The sequence below is a fragment of the Mytilus trossulus genome, chromosome 6 (genome assembly GCF_036588685.1).
Source record: "Mytilus trossulus isolate FHL-02 chromosome 6, PNRI_Mtr1.1.1.hap1, whole genome shotgun sequence".
Taxonomy (NCBI): domain Eukaryota; kingdom Metazoa; phylum Mollusca; class Bivalvia; order Mytilida; family Mytilidae; genus Mytilus; species Mytilus trossulus.
Genome location: NC_086378.1, coordinates 47,294,179 through 47,312,783, shown reverse-complemented (window position 1 = coordinate 47,312,783; position 18,605 = coordinate 47,294,179). Strand labels below are relative to the sequence as shown.

The 18,605-nt window shown below is 31.4% G+C and overlaps 1 long non-coding RNA gene across 1 annotated transcript; it reads left to right on the top strand.

Annotated features, from left to right (window-relative positions):
• Positions 1–5,310: 5,310 nt before the first annotated feature.
• LOC134723461 (uncharacterized) lies at positions 5,311–8,289 on the top strand. Its single transcript, XR_010108078.1, has 3 exons — positions 5,311–5,373; positions 7,010–7,064; positions 8,061–8,289. It is a non-coding gene; the product is annotated as an uncharacterized LOC134723461 (long non-coding RNA).
• The last annotated feature ends 10,316 nt before the right edge of the window (positions 8,290–18,605 follow it).

Here is an 18,605-nt window from a genome sequence, read left to right as displayed (position 1 = left end):
TGGATAGCGTTTAATTGTTGAACCTTTTTAAGTTTATTAAAGCATCATTCAAAGGTAAAATAAACTAACAATAGGATTGTTAATTATTGTTTATAGACGTACATGTCAGTTCGTATTATGAAGTTAATCAGTTATATCTTCTTCTTTGATTGTTCATTATAAGAAAAAGAAGGATGTTGATGTACGCATTATTGTAAATATAACGGAATTTGATTAGACTGTCAACAAAGTGAGAGGTTAAGCGCTATAAAACCAGGTTTAATCCACCAGGAATATCTGATTAGATTTTTATCTGTGTTCAGTATTTTGTGATTTCACTTTTTTTTTCAAATCCATACTCAAATATAAAAAGTGATCAGTTTGAATATCTCATTTTCGAAATTATTCGATCTTCCTAGCCAGCACCAAGACCTCACATAAGGTTTGAGTCTTTAAATACATTGTATGTAGAAAACATAAAATGAAGTGATGTCGACCTATTTCAATGTCACAACTACTAGTATAGTGATTAGACCAACGGACTTGGTTGTCAATAACTAAATATCGTTGTTTGGTTTTTAAGGACTATCAACCCTAATACCGTATGTATCACTAGTTAACCAAATGAATGTTATTCGGAATAAGTCAAAACAGCTTTTAGAATATTAATAATAAATTATAATTAGTTATCAAAGGTACCAGGATTATAATTTAGTACGCCAGACGCGCGTTTCGTCTACATAATACTCATCAGTGACGCTCAATATCTAAATATTTATAAAGCCAAACAAGTACAAAGTTGAAGAGCCTTGAGAATATAAGTCAGTTTCAGTCTTGATCTTTATTTCTTTTTTGTTTGTCTTTGTAGATATACTTATAAATTAACTTTGGATTATACCTATAGCAAAGCTTTCAAAGGATTTACGAAATGTAGGAAATTGGATATGACGCCATTTTTAAAATGAGCGGTGGCCATCTTGGAAAAATGAAAATTTTTAATGGCCAGCAGCTGATTTGTTTTAATTATCGTTTAATCAACTTCTATACTAAATTTCATGCTTGTATCACGATATGCACAATTACCTCCTCAATATCTCATACTATTGTTCGTTTAAGAGTTATGAAGAGTGTATCATAATTTTGACTGCTCTATCCCTATTTTAATATTTGACCTATTATATCTGCCTGTTTTGTTCAATGTAATGAAATTATGTACGGCTGTCATACAAGTGAAAGATTTAGCTAGCTATAAAACAAGATTAATCCACCATTTTTTTATATATTAAGAAAACTGCGTTTTTCATAACATGTTAAGACGAACAATGTATCCACTGTGTCACAAAGTCTGTATTATTTAGATAAGTTGTTTGCTCTTTAATAAGACCTGTTCATTGTATGTTCAGACCTTTAAGTACAAGTATTTGGAATTTACACTTAATGCTTTTCAACTTTGTAGTACTACATGTTGTACATGTTTGGCTTTATGACTGATCTGAGCGTCACAAATGAGTTTTATGTAGACGAAACGCGCGTCTGACGTATCAAATTATAAGCCTGGTACATATTATTAGTAATCGTACATTTATTTAAGAATGCGGTCTAATTATATCGCACTTTATATATAAGAAAACCAAAAAAAAAAAACAGAATTTCTCTCACTGTACAGATACAACAAACTCAAGATATACATTCTTGTTTTTATGAACATTCGAATGCACAATTAATGATAGTAATCATAAGGATAGCCCCTGTTAGTAAACAATAGTACATAAAAGAGGTGCCCCTTCGAATGTATGTCTTTTAACTTTCAACGTCGGGACATAATGTCAATTCTTTAAACAGTATGTTTAACCTGTACTCTTTCATGTAAATATAAAAATGTATCCCAAAACACGTATTACATTTTGAACTTATCAGCTTTTAATGAATTTTTGCTTTAAAAAAAACCAAGAAGTAAATTGATTATTTTACATTGAAATGTAAAACAAATATACTTTTTACGTATTTTCAAAAAGATGCCTTTCAACAAAATTGCTTCATGGCATGTTAATGTGCATCAAGTATACTAAGATTCGTTGTTAGAAGCAAAATCGAGTATGCATTTGAAATCGTTTTGTGCATAGCCATTGATCTATTCAGTTATTTATCTATATCATTTAGAGTATTTTATCATTTAATAATTATCACAAACTTTGGTTTAAATGTTCATTAAATCTGTCATAAGCTGAAAAGTGTATATGATTACGCACTTTTCTGTTATAGTTATTTCAAACAAATAAGTGTTATCTTTGAACAAGCAAATACTTGCAATGAAATTTAAAAAAAATAATTAATTTTATTGTTATTGTAGTGCGACCTTTCATATAGGTACACCTGTTGTATGTTGTATAACATGACTTGTCATTGGCCTATCGCAAGTTTGCTTATAAAAGACCACTTATGTAAACTTATTCAGGCCTTCGGGTCATTGTATGATTATGTTAGATTTTTATTTTATGATAATTCGAATGTCGTGTCCTGATAAGTGACAGTTTAATTAAAATAATAATTTTCATATTAATAATATTTCCAGTATAACGACCGCTTTCATAAGTTTCTGTTGTCATACACGGGACATCTCTATAAACAATGATAAATAAATAAGGTTTTTGTGGGGTTAAGGTGCTGTTGAATAATGTTGGTAACTTTTAGTATAAGTTTAAAAACAATGTAACAAGTAAAATCTCATCATAGATACCAGGATTAAAATTCTATATATACGCCAGAAGCGCGTTTCGTCTACAATAGACTTATCAGTGACGATCGAAATAAAGTACGAAGTTGAAGAGTAATTCACTTTTATATCATACTAAAGATATAGTGTTACCGTTTTTTGTTATTCACTTAAAAAATCACAAGGCTATATATATCAACACTGCAACGAAATGTTGATTTGATTTTTTTTTTTTTTTTTTTTTTTTTTTTTTATAGAATGTAACAAAAGAAATATAAAAGATAGCTAACAATAAAATAGATGAGCAGTTGTAATTTCCAAAGATTGTAAATACGTGCAGCGTTTTCGTCGACCACACGTATACAATACTGAAACACACACTTTTAAACCAATCCTTATTTTTCATATATTTTTTTTTTCACTACTGAATTCGTAACCATTATCTGTATGCAGTAAATGCTGGTCTGTCATTGTCTTAAGATGTACTTTTTACAAAATGTCAGAAATTATTATGAATTAAGGAATGTATCTCCCTCATGCAAAGCTCTGATTCCTTCACGGGTTTGGCTTTTGAATTATAGCTCTTCATCTTTTATATAAACTTTGGATTTCAAATATTTTGACCACGAGCATCACTGAAGAGACATGTATTGTCGAAATGCGCATCTGGTGCAGGGAAATTGGTACCGTTAATGTTATTTTAAATGCATGTTATAAACCAAATATTTGCTTAAATGTTGTCATTTATCTTGAGTGTACCTTACAGAATCAATGAAGGAGAGAAGTGAAATATCCCAAATTAAACGGTCATACAAATTCATCAATCAAATAAACAGGAAACGCCATGGCTAAAACATAAAAGGCCAACTGACTTACAACAGGACACACACACTACATCAAAAGCTAAATAGTGTTGCAAAGGAAACCCCACAAACAATTGGGAGTGATCTAAGTTGTTTCGGAATAGTAAGCAGATACAGCTCCACATTTGGTACCAGTATCGTTGTGAGGATTGTAGTGACAATAATTACAAAATGGAATGCTTAATTGCATTATGATGGTATCTTTTTTCAATGTGACCTGAACTTTCACTGTTCTTCTTCATTGGTTATGTATACTTCTTAATTTTGCATGATGATATAAATATTCAACAATAACCACAAAAATAAATGTATGTATCATGCTTATTAGAACTGCCTTCAAAAAACTTGATCAAATATATTGAATAAGATTTACAAATACTTTATGTAACTGTCTCCAAAGGTTACATACCTTTATTATAGTTTAAATTGATGGTTATAAATAGATTATTCAAAGATTAATAAAACACATTATTCTGAGTAATATTTTCAAAAGAGAACACCATCATTAGATTACAAATTCTTAAACAATTGACACACAACCAGTTATGTGCATGTAACGAAAAGATCACAACCAATATTCCTTCAGATTCTGAAACGGCTTTGTGTTGCTATCTATAACTTGACATCTACTAAATGCAAGAACAATGAGGATATAGGTACTACATGTACATGCTCAAATATTCTCTTACTAATACACAGGTTTTTTTTGGACATATGAACTATTTTAATCCGAATGTTTGCTCAGCTAGGAGATGAATCAACATAGGAAAATATAATGCATCAATTGGATTATGTAAGCTTATCAAATTTATTCGTTCATTGTGTAATCATACGTTTTTTGATTGAGTTAAGTCTGCTAATTGATATTTTATCGTGTGTTTTTCTATGTTGTGATGTTATGCTATTGTTTCAGAAAAAAGGAGAAGGTTTGGATCCATTAAAACGTTTAATCCCGCTGCAAATGTTTGCACCTGTCCTAAGTCAGGAATCTGATGTACAGTAGTTGTCGTTTGTTTATGTAATATATACGTGTTTCTCGTTTCTTGTTTTGTTTATATACATTAGACCGTTGGTTTTCCCGTTTGAATGGTTTTACACTAGTAATGTTGGGGCCCTTTATAGCTTGTTGTTCGGTGCGAGCCAAGGCTCCGTGTTGAAGGCCGTACTTTAGCCTATAATGGTCTACTTTTAAATTGTTATTTGGATGGAGAGTTGTCTAATTGGCACTCACACCACATCTTCCTATATCTATTATACATGTCAATACAATAAGGTAAACATCAAATGCTTTGTGCTTGTTATTCCAATAATATAATCATAAAAAAAAACAGATTTTTTTTAGCAAACTGTTGAAATTAACGCACCTTCATGTGTAGGTGTTCTAAATCACTTAGAACTATAAGTGTTGTCTCAGAATCAATACATTATTTTGTAAATGAAATATTTCGCAATCTATCCGAAATGCTTCGACAATTAAAAAAGCTTAGTTTTGATGAACATAGTTTTATATTCCCTCTAGATACAGTTTTCTGTGCACATACTGTGAAGCAAAATATCTAATAAGCTGTTTTGGGATTAAAACCATGAACTTGAGGCCATTTATACATAATTGATAGCTCTTCCGTCGAAAAAATATGTACCTTATTATCATTTCAAATATCAGAAATAAACACAGCTGCTACTACTGTCCAAACTTGACCGCTGGACATTTTCATATCAGTAGAGATCAAATGTAACAGGTTGGAATTTAATTAAGTATCTGTATAAAAGGCACGTCTTCTAAAGGCACATGAACACACAGATCAGGAGAAGTCACAAGTAAGTCTAACCAATATCAATTAATACCTCCTAAAGAAGAAAATGTTGTTTGTTTTGCTATACCCTATGTCAAGACCCCTATCAACAACTCTGAACGGAATCGATAGATGGCCTGCTGCAAAATAACTTTCAATTTCTTTTCAAAATACTACAATTTGCAAGTTCACAAAAATACTGAACTCAGAGTAAAATCAATACGGAAAGTCCATAATCACATGGCAAAATCAAATAACAAAACGCATCAAAAACGAATAGACAAGAACTGTCATATTCCTGACTTGGTACAGGCATTTTCAAATGTAGAAAATGGTGGATTAAACCTGGTTCTATAGCGCTAACCCTCTCTCTTTAATAACAGTCTCATCAAATTCCGTTAAATTTACATGATGCGTTAAATAAACTTTCACAATTAATAAAATAGTCAAAATATGGGTACATCAGTCATCATCGCATAACAATTTTAAAAGGGACAATTTAACAGAACACAAAAACATCTATCTACGAACACATGGATTAACTTGAGTGTCTGACGTCATAAAATTTGTATACGTCACATAAATTTGTCGTTCAATGTGCATACAAACAATTTTAAAATTTACATAGGCAATGTAAGCATACAGAGTCAAAAAAATCAAAAGTATGTAAATGTGTTGGTCATCCAAACATATAAACAAGTAAAATATGCAGAACTATTTAAGTGTATTGACTAAAGGAGTTTGGACAACATTATATTCATAGACAAATGATATGATGATACTACGGAAGAAGGAACATTGATTAAGAAGTGAAGAGTTAATAAAGCTTTTAGATTGTAAAAAGTAAAATCATAAAAAAAACTGGACTTTTAAAGAAAATTCAAAACAGAATTCCCCAATCAAATGGCAAAAATTCAAAAGCTCAAACACATCAAACGAATTGATAACAACTGTATTATTCCTGACTTTGTTTATACATTTTCATATGTAGAAAACAGCGGATTAAACTTGGTTTCGTAGCTTTTTAAATCTCTTGTTTGTATGACATTCGCATCAAATTCACTTATATACATAAACGATGTATGAACACAAACAAACAGACAGAAAAGGTAAAAACAAGATGGAGTACAGTCGTCAACAATGTGTTATAATCTCAGTCACGTAAACTGCTACCTTTGACATCGTTAGCTAGATTTACCGTTCTATATAATAGTAATTATCATATATGTTATCTGTCGATTAAATAACTGGATTGATTTTGAACAACACAGTAAAGTGACATATTACATTGTTCCTTATATACCACTTCAAACATTAATTTCAAATTGTAATTTATACCATATGATTTATAATTAAATATTCAGCTTACAAACGAATATAAGGTCGCCTTTTATTGCTTACTATTATCAATTTCATTTTATTTCAAGTGAATAATTGATTCATTGACATTCACACCTCATCACCTTTTTTTATACAAAGTATGTATCCGATCGACATAGTAAGCAACTCATGATCGCCTAATTGTACAAGTTATATGTATGTTTTGTTTGTCATATAGCAGGCTTTATTGGTAACAAAATATTATGAATGAAATCAATCTGAATCATTAACATTATGGTTTAAAAGCCTCTTAAAATGAATACTTATAATTTCACTTTTAGGAAAAGAAAATGAAATTATTGGTTTTAACAGTTATCTTAGCATTATGCGTAGCAGGTAATAAACATGTATTATCCTTTTTAAACTATTCAGATCAATTATACTACGAGAAGTCTTTCCCACTGAGTGTGAACACGTTCTCAAGTTTTAGCGTTTTCTTTTTTGCAATAAAAACTGTTTCGTACAAATGTATGACATGTACAGCTACATGAACTTGTTGTTATAAAATAAAGAGTGAACGATACCAGACAGACAATCAAACGCATATTTCTGAAATGAACTGTCAACGCCATTAATAACCAAGGAAACGATAAACAGACAAACAATAGCAAAAAAACAAAAACATATAACACTAAACACTAAGCAACAAAGACCACACAAAGAACTAGGGTGACATTAGTTGCCCCGATATGATAAGCCGATCAATTTTAATAAAAATCATTTCTGATTTATTTCAAATATTAATCGACACGTTTTTTGTTAAGGAATGAATGTAAACGATTATATTTATTGACAAGGTATAATATAAATGTATAACTGCAGTAAAATTTATAAATTTAAGGTGGTAATTCAATTCTTGCAATTAACATAGATATTTCTAAATATATAGTAAGTGCTTGCTGCGTGTACAAAGCATACACTACCCTTATATTTAATCAGTTGGTGCTTCTTTTGAATCCAACTCTAAACACCATAGCATCAAAGATAATTAGACACTGTTCAAAGGGAAACAATCTTTATGATTTAATTGATTGTTTTCTATATTCACTTTCTCTTCCATGTGCATACAATAACTATTTAGTGCTCTATTGTATTGTACTTTATTTATTTTGTTTATTATAGTATAATTACAATATTGTTAAATTAAATGATATCTGGTCAAACTCATATAGCACGAAGATTGTTTACATGTTGTATGCAACAAAAAGAAAGATAATTCAAAGAGCAAACCATTGTTGTTGTAATGAAACATTCCTAAGCAGCATTGACCAAATAACAGTTAGTTTCTGTTTCAGAGGTGGGTCAGTTAATCTAATATTCTAATGTTTATAGGGTACGTAGAAGCTAGAGCACAATCATGTTTTAGAACACTTGACTGTGGCTTTAGCATTGATGGTTGTCGATCAGTCTGTCGGTCAAAGGGTTGCAGTGGTTCGAATTCTAGATGTGTTGGCAATAGCCAATGTTGCTGTAAGTGTAACAGTGGTGGATATGGAAAGTAATAATGCAGTGCTGCACATATGACGACAGTCAAAAAGGATCTAATAAAAAAAAAAAAAAATATTAGCATTTGCATTGCATTTTGTTATTTCTTGTTGTAGTTTCGGATTTATCAGGAGAAAACACATGTATGTAACAGTTTCGTATTTTATACAATACAAAATACAAACTAGGCACAAGAGAAATACAAGAAATACAATTTTGGGTTAAGCAAAACAAAATCACAATCCAGAAGGTTAATTGTTTTCACAAGAAGTCATTTTTAAAGCTACAGTAGACGTTCCAATAATCTAGAATATCAAAACAAATGAGTAGAATATATTCATTGACATATTGTTTAACCCCGATATATCTCCATAACTTTCCCAATTAAAAACTCAGTTATTCAGTTGTTACAACCTATATAAGGTTTACCATTACTAGTTTCAAAACAGTACGGAAAAAAATGGTTATGAGCAGAAAATCATTTAGGGCAATCAACAAAGACATATATAATTATGTGATTAAAAGCTTGATAGGTTGTCGAATCCAGACCAGAAAAGAACAAAAATAATTTATTGGGCTGTTATGTAGACGCATTATCTAATATACAAACGTGACTTTTATGATAATTCAAATGTCGCCTAATGATCAGTGTAGGTTTAGATCAAATAATAATGTTGGTTTTAATTATATTACAAATATAAGGGTCGATACCATTCTGATTCTGTTATCATATAATGATGTTGTTTACTAGAACTGATACCAAACGAAGGTTGTGCAGTAATGGAGCTGTGGTACCTTCATATAGTGATGGTGGCTTATCGTTCACGTTTAAAAACGAAGTCTCAGCTGCTATTTTTTTTTATGTCAGGCTAATAATATAGTTTTACCGTGTATGTTATTTACATCTAACATAACTAGATATATCGACATTGCAAAGAAATTGTGTTAACATGTACTTTCTAAAAAAACGTTTGGTAGTAACGATTTGTCCAAAACCATAATTTATCATGAATCTAACTCGCTTTTCTCAGTAAATATATGATCGAGTTAAAACCTTTACTATGTATTTTTAAAGAAGTGGTGGTAATTCAATTTGATCGTTTTAACACTATTCGATAATGTTCGTCGACGGTGTTATTTTTTGGATGATCATTTACATTATCACAGATGAAGAGTCTTTTCACCTTCTCAAATTTGAAGCTTTTTTTTCTTGTATGCTTTAAAGTATTCTTTGTAAGAAAAGAACAGCTACATAAACTTGGTGCTATAAAAGAAGAGCAAAAGAAACATGAAAATGAACAGATAACAAATAACGCCATTGCTAACTAATAAAAAGACAACATTATAATAAAATAGTTGACATTTTTTTATTGTCTTAAAGCAGGTAATATTCACAATTAGACATGTTAAGTTAAATTAAATTAATCTTTATCAGTATTTCTAAAAAAAATCTCAATAATGAATACTCATAAATTTACTTTAGAAAAATAAAATGAAATTCTTGGTTCTTGGTTTTAACTGTCGTTTTAGCATAATAGTTTTAAGGTAATTTATATGTTTTTTTTATTATATTAAATGATGTTGGTCGATGGTGGGCTTTTTGAATCAACAACTTGATAACAAAATGAGAAGTATTATCCACTTAGTGCGAACACATTCTCATATTTTTCAATTTTTTCTTTTTGCAGTAAAAATATATGACAAATTTAGCTACATGAACTTTAGCTTGTTGTTATAAAAGAAGAGTAAACAATATTAGTAGGACATTCAAACTGATATTTCGAAAATAAAACGTCATTGCTAACAAAGAAAAAGGCAAACAGACAAACAATAATACATGTCAGGAATATGACAGCTGTCACCCGATCGTTTGATGTGTTTGAACGTTTGATTTTGTCATTTGTTTAGGGACTTTTCAAATTTGAATTTTCCTTGGAGTTCATAATTGTTTTGAATGTACTTTTCACACAAAGCAAAACTTACGACTGAGCAACATGAGCCGCACCAGAAAATCTTGGTGATCTCAGGTGCTCCGAGAGAATAAGCAGATCCTACTGTTATCAACTACAATAAAAAAAAATCTGATTTACTTATGTATATACATATTAATATTAACCTGATTAGTACAGCGAAATTGTGTTTGGTTAAGAAATGAAAATGAATACAAACGGTGTATAATCCATCCCAAAATATCATAATATATTCAATTCAATTCAATATTTTATTGGAAAGAGCACAATAGAGGCGTGATCCAGATATTTTCCTTTCGTCGTAACTATAATCCCCTTCCCTTTCATGCATAAATGTGACCTACAGAATTAGACTATTTACCGGATTTTTTATCACATAAGCAACACGACGGATGCCACATGTGGAGCAGGATCTACTTACCTTTCAGGAGCACATGATATCAACCCTATTTTTGTGGGGTTCGTGTAGCTTATTCTTTAGTTTTCTATGTTGTGTCATGTGTACTATTGTTTGCCTGTTTGTCTTTTTTTTCATTTTTAATCATGGTGTTGTCAGTTTGTTTTCGATTTATGAGTTTGATTGTCCCTCTGGTATCTTTCGTCCCTCTTTTAAAATTTAGAAAAAATTATAATATTCTCCAGCCATCTTCAAATGTGTATAAAAATAAAAGGATTCATATTAACAAAACTGCAAATCAGATGCAGATCTTGGATTTTTTGAAAGCGGGGGACCGAGACCTCAAATCACATAAAGTTTGAGGTGGACTGGATTTAAAGTGTCGACATACCATACATGGAGCTCCATAAAGGAGTCCGGGTACCCACACATACTTTGCCAAACACCAATGAATTTTTACAGTGAAAAGAAACAAACAAAGAAGAACCAAGATGTAAAAAGAAAAAAAAAATAACTGATAAAGAAAATAAACTCATCATAGATACCAGGATTATAGTTTTATACATACGTCAGAGACGCGTTTCGTCTATAAAAGACTCATCATCAGTGACGCTCGAATCAAATGTTTAAAAGGCCCAATTAAGTACAAAGTTGAAGAGCATTGAGGACCAATAATTCCTAAAAGCTTAACAAAATACAGCTGAGGTAATATATTCCTGAAGTAGAAAAGCCTTTAAGTTAGTATTTAAAAAAATCAAAGTTTGGTTAACAGCTAATTTATTATTATGAACATATCAATGATAACTCATAAAGTGCTGACAACTGGATTGGTGATACCCTCGGGGAAATAAATCTCTACCAGCAGTGGCCTCGACCCACTGGTTGTATTATGAACTTTTAATTCTGAAAAAGAGAGGCGAAAGATACCAGAGGGACAATTATACTCTTAAGGGAAAACGAAATTATGACTGAAAAGGAAAAGAACTAGCATGATGAAAAAAACAGAAAAAACAATAGTACAAAAAACAACAACATTGACAACTAAGAAAGCTAAATAGTCTGCATGAGTAAGACGAACCCACCAATGAAAACATAGAAAACTAAATAGTCTGAGCAAGTTGAACACAAGCAAAGACTTAAGGAATATCAGGTGAATCAGTAGGGTAAGCATATCTTGCTACATATGTGGCATCCGTAGTGCTGCTCCTGTGAAAACAAAGAGAATTACACAAAAGTACTGGTCTCTAACGAAAATTAAAATCGGAATGTCCGTTATCAAATGACAAAACGCAAAGCGCAAATACATCAATGGAATGTGCAAAAGGGTAATTATCAAACATGATTTTGTTGCTAGTTGCATGTTAAGTAATACAAATTAATCAGTATATTGGATTCGAGGAACAAATGACGGGATTTTAGTCACAACATTTGGAACATATCCGCTATCATATGTGAAACAGATATTCAATAAGTCGATCAAATCGTGATGGCCTCCGTAACATTTACGAAGCGAATACATCAAGTTGCCCAATTAGAACTTTTGTTTAAATAGCTTTGCGTTATAAGCAACCCATATTCAGGTAAATCACGACTGAAGACACAATGCCAGGCATATTGTATCAACTAAAAGAGACAGTTTGCATATGCCGGCGCTGCTGGAATGTTGAACACATTCTCATATTTTTCAATTTTTTCTTTTTGCAGTAAAAATATATGACAAATAATAGCTACATGAACTTTAGCTTGTTGTTATAAAAGAAGAGTAAACAATATTAGTAGGACATTCAAACTGATATTTCGAAAATAAAACGTCATTGCTAACAAAGAAAAAGGCAAACAGACAAACAATAATACATGTCAGGAATATGACAGCTGTCACCCGATCGTTTGATGTGTTTGAACGTTTGATTTTGTCATTTGTTTAGGGACTTTTCAAATTTGAATTTTCCTTGGAGTTCATAATTGTTTTGAATGTACTTTTCACACAAAGCAAAACTTACGACTGAGCAACATGAGTCGCACCAGAAAATCTTGGTGATCTCAGGTGCTCCGAGAGAATAAGCAGATCCTACTGTTATCAACTACAATAAAAAAAAATCTGATTTACTTATGTATATACATATTAATATTAACCTGATTAGTACAGCGAAATTGTGTTTGGTTAAGAAATGAATACAAACGGTGTATAATCCATCCCAAAATATCATAATATATTCAATTCAATTCAATATTTTATTGGAAAGAGCACAATAGAGGCGTGATCCAAATACAGACAATTATAATACTAAAACAACACATAAACGAAATAAGGATCCATGTATACAAACACATCATAAACTGATATTGATACTATAGACTTATATTTCAGTATTATTCTAGATTTTCATATATTTACTTAAAACACACAATATAAGATATTATATATATATATTAGGTTTATGCACAAACTACTGTAAAATATTATTATCTGATGAAACGGTATGGTGGTCTCTCAAATCAAGAGCTTCTTCAATATACATACAAATAGATTTTAATTCTTTTTCAGACATAGGATTTAACAATTTGGTAAAATTTTCATCCAAATTATTATATACATACGGGTTAAGTAATTGGTAGCTGCTTGTGCATAGGATAAAACTACCGTACTGTTTGATAAGTTGGGGCTTCGTATTATCAATCTCTGAACTATATATCTACGAATATTATTAGATACTGTTTAAAGCGGAATTATGCCTACATACGTATTGATTGTCTCCAAATATCAGTGTAACCTTCATGTGCATGCAATAACTATTCCGTGACTAATTCTGGTTTTTTTTATTATTATTTTTGTAATTGTCAAAACAATCATCTTTGTAATTGTATGAAACTTAAAACCCGCAATAATTTTTTTTTCCTTCTATTTCTATACTTATTCTAGTTTGAAATCAATATATTGTGCGTCATTAAATTATCAGAAATCTGCCTTGAGTTTGAAGCTGGAAGTTTGTTTTATCTCATGTCATATTACAATCTCGTCAAAATCACCAAATTCTATTTTATTTGTTTTCATTTTCTTGATGACTAAAAAGATGGTCATATCCGCTGATGGATAATATATGTTCATTGCCTTACCCCTTTATTATCATTTATATATATTATGTATTTTTGACTTGTTCATACATCGTTAATATAATTATTAGCGACTGTCATACCAGTAAGGGATTTAGCTAGCTATAAATAATGGCATAATCCACCATTTGCAACATACGAAAATGCTTGTACCAAGTCAAGAAATATAACAGTTGTTATACATTCGTTTGATGCGTTTGATTTGTTTTTTGATTTTGTTGACTGTTTTCTATGTTAAGTAACTCTGAAGTTACAATTAACGGACAATAAAAGTATCAACAAAAGCAACATGTAAAAATGTAAATAATGTTATCCGAACGAAATAGAATGGCAGAACAGATAGGTTCATTTCAACGATGCTAACATTTATCATACACTGTTATCATTGTTACTGAGTGTTTTAAGCACAATTGAATCAGTTGTTTTGTTTTATCTATTTACGACTAGAGACAAACATAACAAACGTATTTAGGACAAAGCAAATCAATCCTATCTTAATTGTTAAGCGTACTAGTTACACGGTGACATTCAACAGGCTGATATATATTTCAATCTATATTTACACATCATTCAGACTTCCTAATTGTGTTTATTAGCATAATGTAAGTAGCAACACCTGCATACGGGGTGTATATCTCCCAATTGATACGATATTCCCGTGCTTGCATTTCCTATCATGATTTTTTTGATAGAGGGTTGCTGCTCACAAGGAAGCTATTAAATCAAGAGTTCCTTATGGTGAAGTTGAAATCATCCCTTCGTAAATTTTACGGACGCCATCACGATTTAGTTGACCGTTATGAAATAACCATTTCACAAATGGTATCGGATATTTTCCTTTCGTCGTAACTATAATCCCCTTCCCTTTCATGCATAAATGTGACCTACAGAATTAGACTATTTACCGGATTTTTTATCACATAAGCAACACGACGGATGCCACATGTGGAGCAGGATCTACTTACCTTTCAGGAGCACATGATATCAACCTTATTTTTTGTGGGGTTCGTGTAGCTTATTCTTTAGTTTTCTATGTTGTGTCATGTGTACTATTGTTTGTCTGTTTGTCTTTTTTTCATTTTTAGCCATGGTGTTGTCAGTTTGTTTTCGATTTATGAGTTTGACTGTCCCTCTGGTATCTTTCGTCCCTCTTTTAAAATTTAGAAAAATTATAATATTCTCCAGCCATCTTCAAATGTGTATAAAAATAAAAGGATTCATATTAACAAAACTGCAAATCAGATGCAGATCTGGGATTTTTTGAAAGCGGGGGACCGAGACCTCAAATCACATAAAGTTTGAGGTGGACTGGATTTAAAGTCTCAACTTACCATACATGGAGCTCAATAAAGGAGTCCGGGTACCCACACATACTTTGCCAAACACCAATGAATTTTTATAGTGAAAAGAAACAAAGAAGAACCAAGATGTTAAAAGAAAAAAAAAACTGATAAAGAAAATAAACTCATCATAGATACCAGGATTATAGTTTTATACATACGTCAGACACGCGTTTAGTCTATAAAAGACTCATCATCAGTGACGCTCGAATCAAAGGTTTAAAAGGCCCAATTAAGTACAAAGTTGAAGAGCATTGAGGACCAATAATTCCTAAAAGCTTAACAAAATACAGCTGAGGTAATATATTCCTGAAGTAGAAAAGCCTTTAAGTTAGTATTTAAAAAAATCAAAGTTTGGTTAACAGCTAATTTATTATTATGAACATATCAATGATAACTCATAAAGTGCTGACAACTGGATTGGTGATACCCTCGGGGAAATAAATCTCTACCATCAGTGGCATCGATCCACTGGTTGTATTATGAACTTTTAATTCTGAAAAAGAGAGGCGAAAGATACCAGAGGGACAATTATACTCTTAAGGGAAAACGAAATTATGACTGAAAAGGAAAAGAACTAGCATGATGAAAAAAACAGAAAAAACATTAGTACAAAAAACAACAGCATTGACAACTAAGAAAGCTAAATAGTCTGCATGAGTAAGACGAACCCACCAATGAAAACATAAAAAACTAAATAGTCTGAGCAAGACGAACACAAGCAAAGACTTAATGAATATCAGGTGAATCAGTAGGGTAAGCATATCTTGCTACATATGTGGCATCCGTAGTGCTGCTCCTGTGAAAACAAAGAGAATTACACAAAAGTACTGGTCTCTAACGAAAATTTAAATCGGAATGTCCCTTATCAAATGACAAAACGCAAAGCGCAAATACATCAATGGAATGTGCAAAAGGGTAATTATCAAACATGGTTTTGTTGCTAGTTGCATTTTAAGTAATACAAATTAATCAGTATATTGGATTCGAGGAACAAATGACGGGATCTTAGTCACAATATTTGGAACATATCCGCTATCATATGTGAAACAGATATTCAATAAGTCGATCAAATCGTGATGGCCTCCGTAACATTTACGAAGCGAATACATCAAGTTGTCCAATTAGAACTTTTGTTTAAATAGCTTTGCGTTATAAGCAACCCATATTCAGGTAAATCACGACTGAAGACACAATGCCAGGCATATTGTATCAACTAAAAGAGACAGTTTGCATATGCCGGCGCTGCTGGAATGTTGCTGCAAAGAACTTTAGTTCACAATTTGGGAATTTAAAATCATCGCGTTTTTTTGTAAAAGAGGGACGAAAGATACCAAAGGGACAGTCAAACTCATAAATCGAAAACAAACTGACAATGCCATGGTAAAAATGAAAAAGACAAAGAGACAAACAATAGTACACATGACACATATAAAACCAAAGAGTAAACAACACGAAACCCATCAAAAACTAGGGGTGATCTCAGGTGCTCTGGAAAAGTTATGATTTTAACTGACCCTCATTGAATTGGATGGATGCGTTCAACGTGTTCAACACATTTTTACTAATTTAGTAGAAAACATCATCTTTACAGCAAAGAGTAACGTTAAAGGATACTGGCTACTTCATTTCCTTCTTCCATCAAATATCCTGTATGTAGTCAGACTCATATGAATGAAGGAACAAGTCGGAAAGTCTTGGATTGAGATTTAGTTCTCTTTTACTCATACCATGTATTCTTAATTCTATCAATTCAGACATAGTAATAACAAGTATATTGCCTGTCCTTAGTCAGATGCCTAAAGTTGAACAGTATCTCATAAATTTCCTAGGCATGTAATTCAGAGTTTGATAATACGAAGCCCCAACTTATCAAATATGCCGTACTTGTGTCAATATTCTTTATTAATATACTGTAAAATTGAGAATGGAAATGGGGAATGTGTCAAAGAGACAACAACCCGACCAAAATAAAAAAACAACAGCAGAAGGTCACCAACAGGTCTTTGTGTTTAGATTAGACCCAATAATGGGTAATTACCAGTATAAAATGAAAACACGTTATAAATTGCATGCGTCTGATGCGTTTTCTTCGATCTTACTTCATCATGAACACTCAGAACCGAATATGTGAAAGTCAAGGATGAGTAAAACCGAAACATGTAACATTGTAAAGCTAATTGGTCTAAAAATAGTTAAATCAATACAGGGTCAACTTTTCATGAGAGAGTTTAAACCTTAGTTTCTTTATAATTTAAAATATTTAAATGGACCATTTTTAGAAAGGTTTGTTCTAAATCACGTTATTATATAAATACTGACTTCTACGCAGGTGATACTCTTGGGATCCACTAGTAGATATGGAACGCCGGAACTGTCTTATAGTGTAAATATTTAATGTGTTCTGTCGCTTTGCCGTTACGTCCTGTCATTTCTTTTTTATGTTATGTGTAGATGCCTTTATATCCTGACACGGCATCTCTGTGTTATGTCAAATAAGTAATTCGTTTGGTCAAACAATTGTATGATATGTCATTGCTAAACTTTGTTGTGTATAATATGCATTACATTATGCTTTAACTACTATATATTCTGTGAATACTTCGGAACTTTATGATCAACCACCTTTACATTCTCTCATATTTTATCTATGTTGTGTCTATTCTTCTTTTACGTAAGTCGCTTAATAATTGCGTCCTGTCTCAAGTGTTATTGTTATGTCAAATGGTCGAAACGTTTTGTTTTTATTCACCTTTGTTCTATGTAAATCTCATGAAAGTATAGTTTTTTGGTGTTATGTTGCGTTTATACATATGTTATATCCAGTGAAAAACATAATACATCATGGTATAATGCATATGCGTTTTGCCGTACAGTTGATACTCTCTGTGAGCATTCATTACGTCATGTGCAAATGCCTTTTACATGATGTGTAAACAACTAATACGTTTTGTGCAAACCTCGTTAACCTTATGTGCATACATCGTTCACCCTATGTGCAAACATCGTTGACCTTATGTGCAAACACCTATTACGTTATGTGCAAATACCTATTAAGTTATGTACAAAAACTACATCATTATGTGCAAACACTATTACTTTATGTGCAAATACCGCTTACATTATGTGCAAACACCATGGAAGTTATGTGCAAATGCCCATTACATTATGTCCAAACATCCATTACGTTATGTGCAAACACCTATTACGTTATGTCCAAACACCAATTACGTTATGTGCAAACACCTATTACGTTCTGGTAAACGTTTTTTTGACACAGATTTAAAAACAAAACGCATCATTGACATGCATTTTGAAAATAAAGAAAATTAAAATATTTACCTTTCTTAATACAAACTGTGGATTTTTATAATTATATTGATTGATGTAAAACTGCTATATACATACAATGTATCTAGTTTTATGGGAAATTATTTTGCTCCACTTTAAAAGTGTGCATTATGCATCCATGCTGTTGTTTTTTCTATGGTCGGGTTGTTTTCTCTTTGTCACATTCCCCATTTCGATACTTTATTTTATTTGAAAATTTGTTCACTTTACTTGTAGAAAATTT